This window comes from Martes martes, assembly GCF_963455335.1.
Source record: "Martes martes genome assembly, chromosome: 2".
Lineage (NCBI taxonomy): Eukaryota > Metazoa > Chordata > Mammalia > Carnivora > Mustelidae > Martes > Martes martes.
Window position 1 is genome coordinate 102,768,036 of NC_137889.1, and position 14,096 is coordinate 102,782,131.

At 39.4% G+C, this 14,096-nt stretch overlaps 1 protein-coding gene across 2 annotated transcripts in view; it reads left to right on the forward strand.

Moving 5' to 3' along the window:
* Positions 1-1,086: 1,086 nt before the first annotated feature.
* Positions 1,087-14,096, forward strand: part of NFKB1 (nuclear factor kappa B subunit 1) — a 118,984-nt gene continuing 105,974 nt past the window's right edge. For both annotated transcript variants that reach the window (XM_080796230.1, XM_080796231.1), the window contains exon 1: positions 1,087-1,567. The gene's annotated coding sequence lies outside the window, so the exon portion shown is untranslated. The remainder of the gene's footprint in view (positions 1,568-14,096) is intronic.

The window sequence follows — 14,096 nt, forward strand, 5'->3', positions numbered from 1 at the left end:
AGGGAGGGGGCTGGGAGCCCGCGTGAAAACAATGGCTAACTTGCAAGGGTAATCAAATGCCGTAGCAACACCGTGGTGATCGCGTGATTATTAGGTTTTTAAAGTTAAATTTACACAGTTGTCACAGAACCAAGTGGTGAGATAATAAGCTTGACAATATCTATTTCAGCGCAAGGTTTCTTATTCTGGGAGCTATTCTATCTTCAAGTATCCCCAGCCCTTGCCTAGCACGGTGCCTGGCACGTAAAGAAGCCCATAAACCATTGACGATGGTCACTGGGAGACCTGGCTACGGGTTCTAACAGTGCTCTCTCCAGAAAAAAAGAGAAAAACTCCCAACCGCTGGATCAGTATTCCCTTTATCAGCTGTGAACCAAAACTATTGCTACCACCATTGCTATAATTCTATCCACAGTAATTATCATAAAGGCCTGACAACACCCTACAGATGAAAGTTCTGAGTAACTGTCATAACCAGGAGATTTAAGACCTCGCCCAAACCCAGTAGATTGTTCAGAATCCACTGGACAGAAGCCGGTTATGATATAGCAATCCCACTTTAACCCGTGGAGAGATTTCAGTGTAAATGAGACAACTTAAAAGGAATATATAGATGAGATTTCTTTTTATACACAGCACGCTTGGCTCCAGGCCGCCCCATCATCCCCTCCAGATGCTTGGGCCTGTCCTTAGGGCTCTGGACCGCCAGACTCCAACCTCCGCGCAGCCGCCGCCTCCGCGCCGCCTGCCTCCCGGGACAATTCGGCCCCGCAAGCGCTTCCAGGGGGGCGTCCCCGTCCGCTGCGGCCTCTGCGGCTCCGGGAGCGCCGGCTGGGGGAGCTCCGCAGGGCACCCGGGCGTCCGGGCCGCGGAACGCGCGCCCCTAGTTCTGCGTCCCATAGCGGCCCCGAGGGGCGGGAGCCAAGCCCGGCGGCAAGGCAGGGCCGGGGGCGCAAGGCGCCCCCAGAAGTGCGGGCTTTCCCCACCCCCGGCGGCTACCCCACCTCCCGCCCCCGCTGCGTGCGCGCGGGTGTCCGTCTGTCTGTCTTCTCTCTCGACGTCAGTGGGAATTTCCAGCCAGGAAGTGAGAGAGTGAGCGAGAGAGAAAGAGAGAGAAGTGCACCAGCGAGCCGGGGCAGGAAGAGGAGGTTTCGCCACCGGAGCGGCCCGGCGACGCGCTGACAGCTTCCCCTGCCCTTCCCGTCCATCGGGCCTCTAGCCGCCGCCGCCGCCGCCGCCGCCCTCGGCCTGCGCCCCGCCGCCGGCCCCGCTCCGAGAGCCCAGCGCAGCCCAGGCCGGAGCCGCCGCGGCCGGGAAGGCGGCACTGCCGCGGCCCGGCCACCGCGCGTCCTGCGCTTCCCTCCGCCCGCGCTGCGGACATGGCGCGGCGCTGACTGGCCCGGCCCGGCGAGAACGCGCGTCCGCTCGCCCGGACCCGACCCGACCCGCACCGGACCCGCTCCGGCCCCGGCCGGCCGCTGCTTCTTGCTTCGCCGGCCCGCAGGCCCGCGCCGCCCGGAGGGGAGCCCACAGGCGCTGGGAGGCCGAGCGCGGACTCGTCACCAGGGTAAGCCGAACTCGGGCAAGTGGGAGCCACGCCGGGGACGTGTGGCCCGAGTCCCGCCGCCTACCCGCCCCGCACCCCCTCTAGCCCTGCTCCGACTTCCTCATTCCTGCGCTAACCGCTGGGCTATTCCGGACGGAGGACCAGGTTGACAGGAGTTGAGAGGCACATGGGCATGGAGAGAGGGGCAGAAGACACATCTGGACTTCGCAGGGGCCGCTTGGCCAGAGGGCCGCGGCTGCCCGGGCCGTCCTTTCTCCTCGCGTTCCAGCGCCGGGCGGGAACCGGGACCCGTGGGCGAACTCTCGCAAACTTTTTTTTTTTTTTTTAATGTTCACCCCCCCCCACACACCCCCACCCCTCCTGGCGGGTGGCTTGAGGGTTGAGGTGCGCTTCGGAGAAGGAAAGGTGGTTGGTGCAGTGCTGAACCAGATTTCACCTAAGGGCGTTCTATGAAATGAAAGCAGAAGTGTATGTCAGTCGTCTTGACTGGGAAAGCCCTCCCCAGCTCCCCAAAATTGAGTAGAAGAGCCTCATTCCTTCATCTCCTACTTCAAAAAGAAGCCCCCCACTTATGTCTGTCTGTCTCTCTCATACACACGCGCGCACACACACACACACACACACAAACACACCAGGACATAATGTATTCACGTACTACAGAATCCATATCTTCGTTTTCACAAAAAGCAAGGAGGGCCTGGTACTGAACCTACAGGGCCTGGCATTTGAGAAAAGAAATTATCTACTTAGAGCACTTTTCAGACACTGATTATGTAAAACAGTCGGACAACAGCACCATGTATCATGCATGACCTCCAGAATAAAAATAATGATATAAACAAAGCCTATCCTAAATACAAGTTTTCTTATGGTCTTTAAGAATAGATACCAATGGAGATGTTTGCCCTGATTTATTGGTCTGTACTGAAACCTAAATGGGACTTGATGATACAGTACTTGATTATCAAGATTTAAGACCTTTCCATGGACTTTGTTAAGTAGGGTTTTTCAGCATTGCAGCTTATTAAATAACTGTATTTAACTTAAAGATTTTGTTATAAGGCCCATAATCTGGGAAAATGACTATAGTATTACTACAACATTTAATAACTCTGGCATACAAATGTTCTGTAAACTGGTGATCTTTGGTAAACACTGAAGCTTGGGATCAAGATGTCCAGTGCTTATTTTTCTAGCAAAACGTCTCAATAGAATATTCTTGAGTAGTTTAAATTGCAGTGTTTGTTAAAACTAAAACGGACTCTTGATTAGAATAAAGTTCTTAGCTGAAGTATGTTGTTTTCCTAATTTTAATATTGTGCTTTCTAGAGATGAATCCTCTTACTGTTTGATGCACTAAGGAAATGTAAATAATCTAAAGCAACGTATTTTTTGAGCTTATGAGCTTGGGAAGACAGGAAATACAAAGATTTGTTTCCTGTAGCATTTTACATTTGTCATGTAATTAAGTTGCTAAGGGGAGTCGAATATATATCATAAATGGAAACGTGAAATCTCCTGAAATTATTCATCCATATTGATATACCTGCAACTCCTCAGTGCCCTGAGGAGCTTGTTTAGATAAAATGTCTTCCTGGGCCACAGCCTACTGGACAAATATGAACACAAAGGAAGGCTCATTATGTGTAGATTGAATGCTGGCATTGAAATACTGCTTGCTGTGAATAGTAAATCACCTCTAACCTAATTGAAACACTTTTTAAAGGAAATATTATAATCCAGTTAGGTGTTGGTGGGTTTGACAATTAGGGTTTGAAAATCTATAATCTTTGTTTTCAAATTTCAATTTAATCTTAAATTCTGCAGCTGGCATTCAGATGGGCTGAATGAATAAACACCCTGTTTCTCAAACCCAGTTAGTAAATACTAGAGTATACATACAAAAATAGTTGTTCCCCTTTGTAAGCACTACTTTGATCTTTGCACTTCCTTCTTACTCCTACCTCTTAAACAAGTTCATCTGTGATGACTGAGTTGCTGTTGGGAGTTGCCGTTGGTAAGAGCTTAGTCTGAGATAGCTAGGATGTTAGATTTAATGATCATATCCCTCCTATTTCTCTCGTCATGTTCCTTGGAACAAACTGAAGCTAGTGTAAGAAACTAATATTTAGGCAGGTTTTTACTACTGCCTTCAGACTTCCAGATAATTGATGAAGTAAATTACTTCACTTTCAGGGATTGCTCATTGTGGTAGATAGAAGGTCTAGATAAAGACTTGGCGGCTGCAGGAATCTTGGACTATCATTCAATCAGCAAGATCTTTTTTTTTTTTTAACCTAATTTATGAGAGGTATTCCCTGTTCAGAAGAGGTGAAAGTTCTGGCTTTTGGGGGGAAGTGGTTACTTCATAACCTTCAATTAATTTGAACTTGGGAGAAGTAAGAACAGTATTGGCATTTTAAAATAATAAGTTAAAAAATATGAGTTTCCATATGGATTTTTAATAAAGTGAAAATGTCATCTTTTCCTTCTTCAGAACTTTTTTTTTTTTTTTAAGATTTTATTTATTTATTTGACAGACAGAGATCACAAGTAGGCTGAGAGGCAGGCAGAGAGAGAGGAGGAAGCAGGATGCGGGGCCTTGATCCCAGGACCCTGGGACCATGACCTGAGCAAAAGGCAGAAGTTTAACCCACTGAGCCACCCAGGTGCCCCTTTCTTCAGAACTTCTTAGTAAATGTGCTCTTCTGAGCATAGAGATGATTGCAATAGAAAGTGTATCTGGAAATGCAGAATAGTTTAACCAATAGAGTAAATACTCAGGTTACACTCTCCTAGTCTACAGATTGAATGGGAATCACAGTAGTAAGAAGGGATGCATGAGAATTAATGGCTATGCAAATTAGCAGGGGGATTGTTTTATTGTTTTCTGTTTATACTATGAATCATGTGAGGTGGTAAGATTGTTGCATATTGTAAGAACAGAATAAGGAAAAGAAGGAAGAAAAGAACTTTATTGTTGTAGGAGGACACTTCTAAATGTTCTACTCTTACATCAGCATTTGTGTGTGATTAGAGTTAATTGACAACTGCTTCTTGGTGACCAGTAAACCACACTGAAGCAATTTATGCTGCTTTCTGGGAATTAATTCTCATTTGCACTCTTGTACCTCCCACAAATATGAACTCCCCTGTAATGTTCTTAGAGGTGAGCAGGTAAACCGTGAGAAGCATGTTTGCTCCTATGAGTTGACCTTGTCACTTCTTAGGAGACCTTAAGGATTTCCAAGAACTAGAAGCATTCAGCCTTAGGAAGGAATGTTTGGACTTGTGGCACAGTCCTACAGGTTAGTTTGGCTCCTTGACCTTTTTTTTTAAAAAAACATTAAAGATTAATGTTTGAAACCACATAATCTGGTAAAGTTAGTAGAGTAACTACTGAGACACTTATCTTTGTAATATTTCATTAATGAGTATCTAGTGCCTCACTGTTGGAAAAAAATAGCATTCTTTTCATGATGATAAACTTACTTTGTACCTTTGGTCTCTGCTGTGTTAGAGAGGGTATTCCTGGGTGCAAATTAATGTGCTGTCTTTCATATTTCGAGTGAGGTTGATAGACCTACCCTATAAAATCAACTAATAGTTTAGAAAATAAGATGTGAAGTCATATTTTGTAGCTTCTCTACAAATAATTTAAAGCCTGACAGTTGTACATAAAATAAGGTGTCATTTGCTAAAGATCACAGAATCCTCAAGAGTAGATAATGAATGAAAATATTTAGAGTATTAGTCATAAAAATATTATATTTTAAAATTTAAAAAGAAATCAATTATCAAATCTCTCATTTTCCTGTAGAAACTAATAGATTTAATTTTCAGTAGTACAAGTTTCATCTGCTTTAATTTGTTGCCTATTTTTCAAATTAGAATAATGAAGTATAGGCTTAATTCCCCAATACAAATTGGCTTATTACTTTTTATTTATATTTCACCATTAGGCCAAAATCTTATAACCAGCTTTTATTCTGACCCATACTTTCAATAGATATTAATAAATTTATAGACTTATTTTCTTCAAATGGTGAAAAAAGATTCTGACTGATGGAGCTTTAAAGAATACAAAGATTCTATATGGCTTATTCTTTAAGAGCCTAATTATTTTAAAAAATAGTGGAAAGGAGAGGAAAAGAGCTATCTAAAAGAATGAAATCTTGTAGTTACAGCTAAAAAGAAATCATACCGAATTTATACTGACAAAGGCATATCTAACATTCAGCATTGTGCTTATTGGTACATAGTAGGTCATGAATAACTATTTTTTGAGTGGCACAAGTTTTCTTTTGTTGTGTTTGTTCAAAAATAGGGCAGCTGTTTTCTGCAAGGAAAAAAAAAATTACACTCTTTTGCCTTGCCTTCTGGGAAGAAAGAAACCAAAAACTAGTTCTTGCTTCCTAGATACAATATTCTTATCTAAAGAGCACACGAAGTTTACTAGAACAAGGAATTTATTAAAAAGTACCCACTGACTTTCAAAAGGAAAGCATTTCATTCTGAAAGATGAGTTTATGAACTGAAAAAAAAATGGTTTTTAGTTTCCAAGTTTTAGAGGCACTTATGAAGGAACGTAATAAAGTAATTGAAATGATAAAAGGTGCTTATGCAAATAAAAAATGTAACTTTTGGCTACTCTAGAATTTATCTGCACTGCATTGAAACTTTAATTTCAATATTAGTGTCTCCAAAAGAGGAAACAGTGCTACAGGCACTGCTTTGTAATCTGAAGTTTGTTAAAGCCTATCTAAATTAATCAATTAAAAAGTAAAACCAAAATATGTTAATCCATCCAGAATTAAATACTTACCACCTACAAAAAACTGAAGGGGAAAAGCTACTAGCTGGAAAATCTCAAGAACAAGCAGACACTTAGTAAGGGGTACTGTATTTTCCACTTTTCATACTTTAATGGTTTTGCAATACCCAGGACCTCCTCATGTCAGGGTTTTATTGATTATTTTCACTTGGAACATTTTCGGAAAACTGTCCTTGAAACTCTAAATCAAACCATGTATTATTTTGTGTGGACATAATTTATGAAATCTTCCATCCAGACTAGAAGAGAACACAATGCCAACATTCCCAGGCCTGGTGTCCCAACCCCAAGTAGTTAGAACCAACCATTTTATCGGAAATTGCTGATGATTTGCTCCCCACTTAATTCTGGTTCCGACCTTGACCTCTCTCCGAATCACTTACAAAGACACATTCAGGTTTTAAAAATGAAATTTTAAAAATTGTCTAGAAATATTTCTATATGTAATCATTTTTGTTGCCAACAAACTGCGGAAGAAACTGAATGTTTACTTATAGGACAAGTACACTGTAGAGCTGTCACTGTTGAAAAGTACTCACAGCAGTGTTTGTTAGTTAAAATAATAAAATATAATCCACATACTTTGGTAGCTTCCCTGTGAGAAGTCTCAGAGAAGGATAAATTCTGCTGTGTTCCATTACATAATCAACTCAGTTTGCAGCTTCCAGGCAGGAAGAGAAGCATAAACAAAAACACAAAACTATAATGTTGGCCTTATCTTTACTGTATTAGTCAAAATTCTATGGACAGTTCATACATTCCATACTGGAAAATAAAGCTATGGGTTTTTCTTAGTTTTCAGGCTTTTTGATGTATGAGTATTTGTTGGTGAGATTTTTTTTTCTAAACTTGAACAACAACAACAAAAAATACCAAACCTGTGTAAAGTTAAGCACACCGCTATAGAAAGCATTTAACATTAGAAAAATTCAATTGCTATAGTGAATTTTGTCAAAATAGCAGTCATTTAAAAAAATTATTTGTTACTATTGTTTATCATGCAATTCAGACTGAACATACTACACTGTTTCAATGTCAGGACATACCTCTCCCTCCAGAAGTCAGTTTTTATCTCCACAAATCAGTTCTAACACATATCAAGCATGAAAGAAGAAAAATTAAAGGTGATGACAGACTCTCTAATCAGTCTACCTGTTTATTGGTTCTGTGCCCACGCCTGCAATTCATTCGAATAGTGAGAATAAGTTACTTGATTGTCTTAGAAAATATGCCTCCTAGCAAGAATTTTAGGAATGGAGAAAATGGAGAAAATGACTATTTCTTTGAGCGTTTTAACATGAATTTATTGAGATTTGAAGAACTTCTTTGTCTACTAGGTCTTAGATATAGGTTTATTTTTTAGGATTTAAGCATTTATTGGTGTTTGATCATTAAGACTTGGTTTATAAAACTTCAGTGTTTTTTTCTTTTAAACAGGGGTTAGGTATGGCAGTGAGGTCAAAGAAAAAGAATCTCTTACAATTTATAGCATTTTGTCTAATGCTCTCTAAATAATACAAGCACCTTTATGACTTATAAAGTTAAAGTAAAGTTGATATAGAAGGATGGAAGGAGTATGAATGGCTGTTTATACAGAAGAAATTTAAGGTAGGAAGAAACATGAAGAAGGTAAAGAATAAAAATTAAACTTGATGTTTTTAGTTTTGTTGGATATTCAGGAAAGTACTTAAGGGAGTACACAAAACCATTAGTTTATATAAAATTAAAATAGAATATAAAATCTAGGCAGTAGAAAGATTATTATTATTTTTTTTTTTAATAGAAGGAGTGCGGGCAGAGGGGCAAAGGAAGATGGAGAGAGAATCTTTTTTTTTTTTTTTAAGATTTTATTTATTTACTTGTCAGAGAGAAAGAGAGAGAGAGAGAGAGAGAGAGAGAGCGAGCACTGGCCGACGGAGGCAGAGGGAGAAGCAGGCTCCCTGCCGAGCAAGGAGCCCGATGTGGGACTCGATCCCAGGATGCTGGGATCATGACCCGAGCCAAAGGCAGCTGCTCAACCAACTGAGCCACCCAGGCGTCCCATGGAGAGAGAATCTTAAGCTCCACGCCCAGCATGGGAGCTGCATCTCAGAACCCTGAGATCATTACCTGAGTCGAAATCAAGAGTCGGGTGCTTAACCAACTGAGCCATCCAGGTGCCCAGAAAAGATTATTTTATAAAAAGTATTCACACTGCTCATTTCAAGCCAGCCAGGAAGCCTGGGAAAATATTTTGTTGGGGATGGATTAAAATGAACCAAAAACATAGCTAATCCCATACCATATTTATTTAATTCATTCATTTATTATGCAGTTAACATATAGTAAGGTATGTAAGTTAAGTGTGTGTGTGTGTGTGTGTGTGTGTGTTTTAAATCTATGAGTCTTAAAAATTTGGTCAAAATCAAGGATAATGAAAGCATAAGTAAGGATTTAGTGGGAGCGTCCTCTATAAAATTAGATCTTGAACTTTCTTACTGACTTGAATATGAATAAGAAAAATAACCTAGTAAACCTGGCGATTCACAGACCTGTACCCCTGGGGATAAAAATACATTATATGTTTATTAAAATTAAAAAAAAAGTAAAAAAAAATAAATAAAGGGTATTTACATTTTAACAACTTCAAAAAAAAAAAAAAAGAAAGAAAAGAAAAGAAAAATAACCTAGAAGGTGAATCAGAATTCCAGAGAAAAGGATAAATTCTGTGTATCATGGATGAGAAGAGGAGGATCATGACAAAAGAGAGAGATTGGAAAGAATTTTCTTTATAGGCATTTCACTGTGGATTATCCTATTTTTGATTAATTAAAAACAATGGTTATTTCACCCTCATTCTGAAAACATTTTAAAGTCAGTTGTGATTAAGCAAACCTCAGTACACTTGGGAAACTAAAATCAAAAGCATGGTATTTGACAATTAAATGTATTTCCTTGCTCTCATGCCATAATATAGCATTCAACTGATAAAGTATCTTTATGGTTTCTCTCCATGTCTTTACCCAATTTCCCATTTTAAGCACTTAACTAATTTAACAAGTACACCTTAGAACATTTTAATATTTCCCGACTATTTTTTTTTAAGATTTTATTTATTTATTTGACAGACAGAGATCACAAGTAGGCAGAGAGGCAGGCAGAGAGAGAGGAGGAAGCAGGCCCCCTGCTGAGCAGAGAGCCCGATGTGGGGCTCGATCCCAGGACCCTGAGATCATGACCTGAGCGGAAAGCAGAGGCTTTAACCCACTGAGCCACCCAGGTTCCCCCGACTATTTTTTTTTAAGATTTTATTTATTTATTTGAGAGACAGAGAATGCAAGCAGGGCGAGAGGGAGAAGGAGAAGCAGACTCCCCACTGATCAGGGAGCCCAATCCAGGGTCCCAGGGTCCTGGAATGGTGACCGGAGCTGAAGGCAAACACTTAATCGACTGAGCACCCAGGTGCCCTGACTATTTTAAAACATTACCTTAGCAGTTATTTACCCTCAAGTTCTTTTTTATGATAGTCAGGGAAAGTATCCTATTTCTCTTAGAAAGTGTGCTGTAAAAGCCAAATAGGAATTAGTCCAAGTTGTTTATGAAGGTAGTTCAATCTTGTGTTGAAATAGATGGATGATTCGGGGGACGGTTGTGCTATATTTACTAAACATTTGTTAAACTGAAGGAATCCAGTCATTCAAGGTAAGCCACAAAAAAACAGTAATTGTATTGCTGAGCCACTTAGGTATCTTCACACAGATATCCCCATCAGTATGCCAGTATCAAATTTATGGTCATGCTCATTGACCAACTTGCAGTCCCTCCCCGACCCCCCATGCACATTAAGGAGTGCAGTTGTTAGCCCGCTATGATCCATTTGGTAGGTTCCGCATGCCAGAAATCTAGGAGACCATTCTTCATCCATACTCATTTATCTCCTCCGATCACCAAGTTCTATTAACTCAGCCTCCTCCTCACCTCCCAAATCCATCCCTCCCTCATTGAATTTCTAGCTTTCATTTTCGCATTGTCTCCTGATTCATTATCTCCTTCTATTCCATTTTTCATTCCAGCATAAAGGTCAGCTTTCTAAAGCGCAAGTCTGATCATGTCACAGTCTTTATATTTCTGAAATCAATCTCTGTTGTCTTCACAAGCTGATTCCTGTACGGCTCACTTCCCACCCTTGCTCCTCGCCCATCCCCTATTTCTCAGATCATCCACATCAATTTTCAGTTCCTTATCCTCTGTATTTTCTCACTTTGAATGCCTCTGCATACGCGCTCCCTGTGTGAGGTGTGTCCTTTCCTTCCTAGCCAACTACTCAACCTCTGGAGATGGTTGGGGCATCATCATTTCTCTCTCTCTTTCTCCTCTGTCCATTCTCCCTGACCTCATCATGAAATTATGTGCTTGCAATCCGTCTTCTCTTGACATATTATGTTTTCTAGAAAGAAAATATCTTGAGGGTGGGGATTTTATCTTACTTTTTCTTTGCATAGCACCTGGTAAGTTTGCTAAATGAGTAAGTAAATAACTAGACAGAATGTCAGCAGATACTGATTAGGTAGCTATTGATTAAGCTGTGTGGCTCTGGGCAAACTAACTTCTCTGCGTTTCATTTTTCCTAAGTATAAAAATGAGAGGGTTAAACTAAATGACCATCTACTTCTAAAATTCTTTGTTTCTTTGATATAATAGTATTATTTGGAAGAGTTCAGATTTTCTTGCTCTATTGAGCAAAGTCACCTTAAGGAAAATGCGCATGTGAGCAGGTACAAAGATAATTCTTGACTGTCATTATGATAATGTGAGGAACTGTTCATTTTTGGATTTTGAGTTATCATTTATGGTCTTAGTCTAGTTTCTTTCCAACATCAGTTGTTTCTGGGGTTGCATCTTTTGTTATTAATCTCTACTGTAAACTTACATTCACATTTCTCCAAAGAAATTGAAGACACACTTGATACAGAAATTGAATATAAAATTCAGTGTTTTAACTGTAACTGGGTTCAAGCTCTCATTAATTATATAGTTGGAGGAGGAAAAAAGGGAAGTGGTAGTAATGTAAGCTCAATCCTCATGTGTCAGAACACAAACATAATGTCTAAAATCGACAAATTAAGGAAAAAGATATAAACGTAGTGTTTGGAAATACGAAAAGAACCCCCATGAAAACCAAAAAAGAGAAAGTTAGGAGTGGTAAAAAGTCAGTCACTCTGAAAAGCAGGATTGAAGATGAGGAGAGGTAGGGTAGGGGAATCTTTGCTTTTTTATAGAAGCTCTTCTACCTTTGCATAGTATGATTTTTTTTTTTAACCATTAATTCATTTGAATATACTGAACAAGGCAGAAATCAATAATTTCATGGAGTTTAGGTTATTTAATATTATCAGTTTAAAATTTTTTCTCTTTACATTAGCTTTTTTAAGATTGAAGAATTACATAGCTAAAAGATTGCATTAATCATAAAAGTATAGCTTTAGTGATTTACCTCAAAGTGAATACCCTTAACTTAGGTGGTGCTCTGGAAAGAACATTACCAGCTCCCCAAAAGCCTTATTTCTCCCCCTTTGTGGTCAGGACCCCTACCCTTCACTCTCATTTAAAAGGTTTCACTAATGGGGCACCTGGGTCGCTCAGTTGGTTAAGCGTCTGCCTTTTGCTTAGGTCATGATCCCAGAGTCCTGGAATCGAGCCCCACGTTGGGCTCCCTGCTTGATAAGGAGCCTGCTTCGCCCTCTCTTCCCTGGTTGTGCTCTCTGTCTCTATCTCTGTCTGTCTCTCTCAAATAAATAATAAAATCTTTTTAAAAAATAGGTTTCACTAATGACTTTTGGATTATATGCATGTTGATTCCATGAATCCACATATAAATTCATCCACATACAATTAAAAATTGACTGAATGATTTCATTACTCCAAGGTGCTAATAATGAGCTTCACACAAGTAGGAACTGTGCTATGGTTAAAAGCTCTAAGGTCAGTTCATTTGAGACTTTGATCACTAAACAAAATATGTTTGCAAAAGTAGAAAACAAATCAAATTTTCATATTAATTTGTCATTTATGAGTTTGAGTAAATATTTTGTTTATTGCCCAGCAGTCAAGGTCACTGATAGAGACATGGGAGAAAGAAGAATTTACATCAGACCTTATCAGAAATGGAAGAGAATGTAGTTCACTTTTTTCTTCCTTTTTACGTTGACATCTGCATAAATTGAAGGATTTATCCATGGTCAATGTGGAAATGCCTTCATAACTAGATTTAAGGACTTGAAGTTCCCTGTAGAAGACCTGATTTTGATGCTTGCAAATCATCATTTGTGTGTTTGTGTAATTGGAAGGTCACTGTTGTTCTTATTTCTTCGAGGAAACCCTCTTCTCCCTCCAGAGCGATTGTCACCATATCCATAGACCCAAGCAAGTATTAATGGTTCACATGATTAATCCTTTTCATGTAAAACATAAAGGATATACTTTTATAGATATGTGAAGATAAATAAAAATGAAAATCCAAACTGAAGTTGTCATACTCAATTTGAAGAGAACTTCTTTTCTCCCATCTGATCAAAATAATACTGATCTCCAATTCATAATTCTTGAGGTCTACTTCCTCTTCAGTCTGAAAATACAAGTACTCCAAAATGGTGCTCAAGACAAAGGCCAGACATGAAATTAAAATTTGGTTGTACTCCATCTTTTTAATTAAGTCTTCATATTTTTTTAGAACAGTTTAAGACTCACCACAAAATTGATACAGTACAAAGATTTCCCCTACACCGTTGCCCTTCTGTATGCATAGTCTCCCGTTATCAGCATCTCCCATCAGGGTGGTACATTTGTTACAGTTGATGATCCTACATTGACACATGGTAAGCACCCAAAGTCCTTAGTTTGTGTATGGTTCCTTCTTGGTATTGTGCATTCTTTGAGTTTGGAAAAATGTACAATGACATGTATCCATCATTATGGAATCGTACAAGAGTATATTCATGGCCCTAAAAGTCCTGTGTTCCACCTACTCATCCTTCATCCCCTACCCCCACCATCATACTCTATTTTTAGAGAATAAATTTGTAGTAAATCAAATCCCTTTCCAATGCCACCTGAGTGAAAGACCTCAAACTTAATGTATTGAATTGGTTTTTATGTGGAAATGGAACGCAACAGTATCTCCTGAGTGACTTCAGTTATAACATGTAAGGTTTTTATCTAATTTACTGTAATCTTTAGAGAACTTCTCTAGCTATACAAATTTAGATACACTGTATTTCATCCGACTATACTATTAACAAAAACAAATTTTACTCAGAATGGAATCTGCCATTTAGTATATATGACACTTAATTATAATATGATAGAAAATGTCCAGAATATCTTTTTGACCCTATAAATTTCAATCATTTATGATTAAGAAGACAAGTATAGGCAAAGATGCATACTTAGGGAACACATTAGAATGCATTCTGATCTAAGAAAATCCCTGTCCTCCATGGGTACAGTGGACATGATACAGCAAGAATTTATATGCTTCTCTCACACAGGGAAAAGAAGTTGTATTTACTATGTTTTATTGATTCTAAGAGGTACTTCTTCCCCCCTCCTAGATTAATATCTTTACTTAATTATATGTAGTTGAGGATTTTCTAGGAATCTTTCTGTTATTGATTCTAATTTAATTTTATTGTGTTTAGATAACATATCTGTATGCTT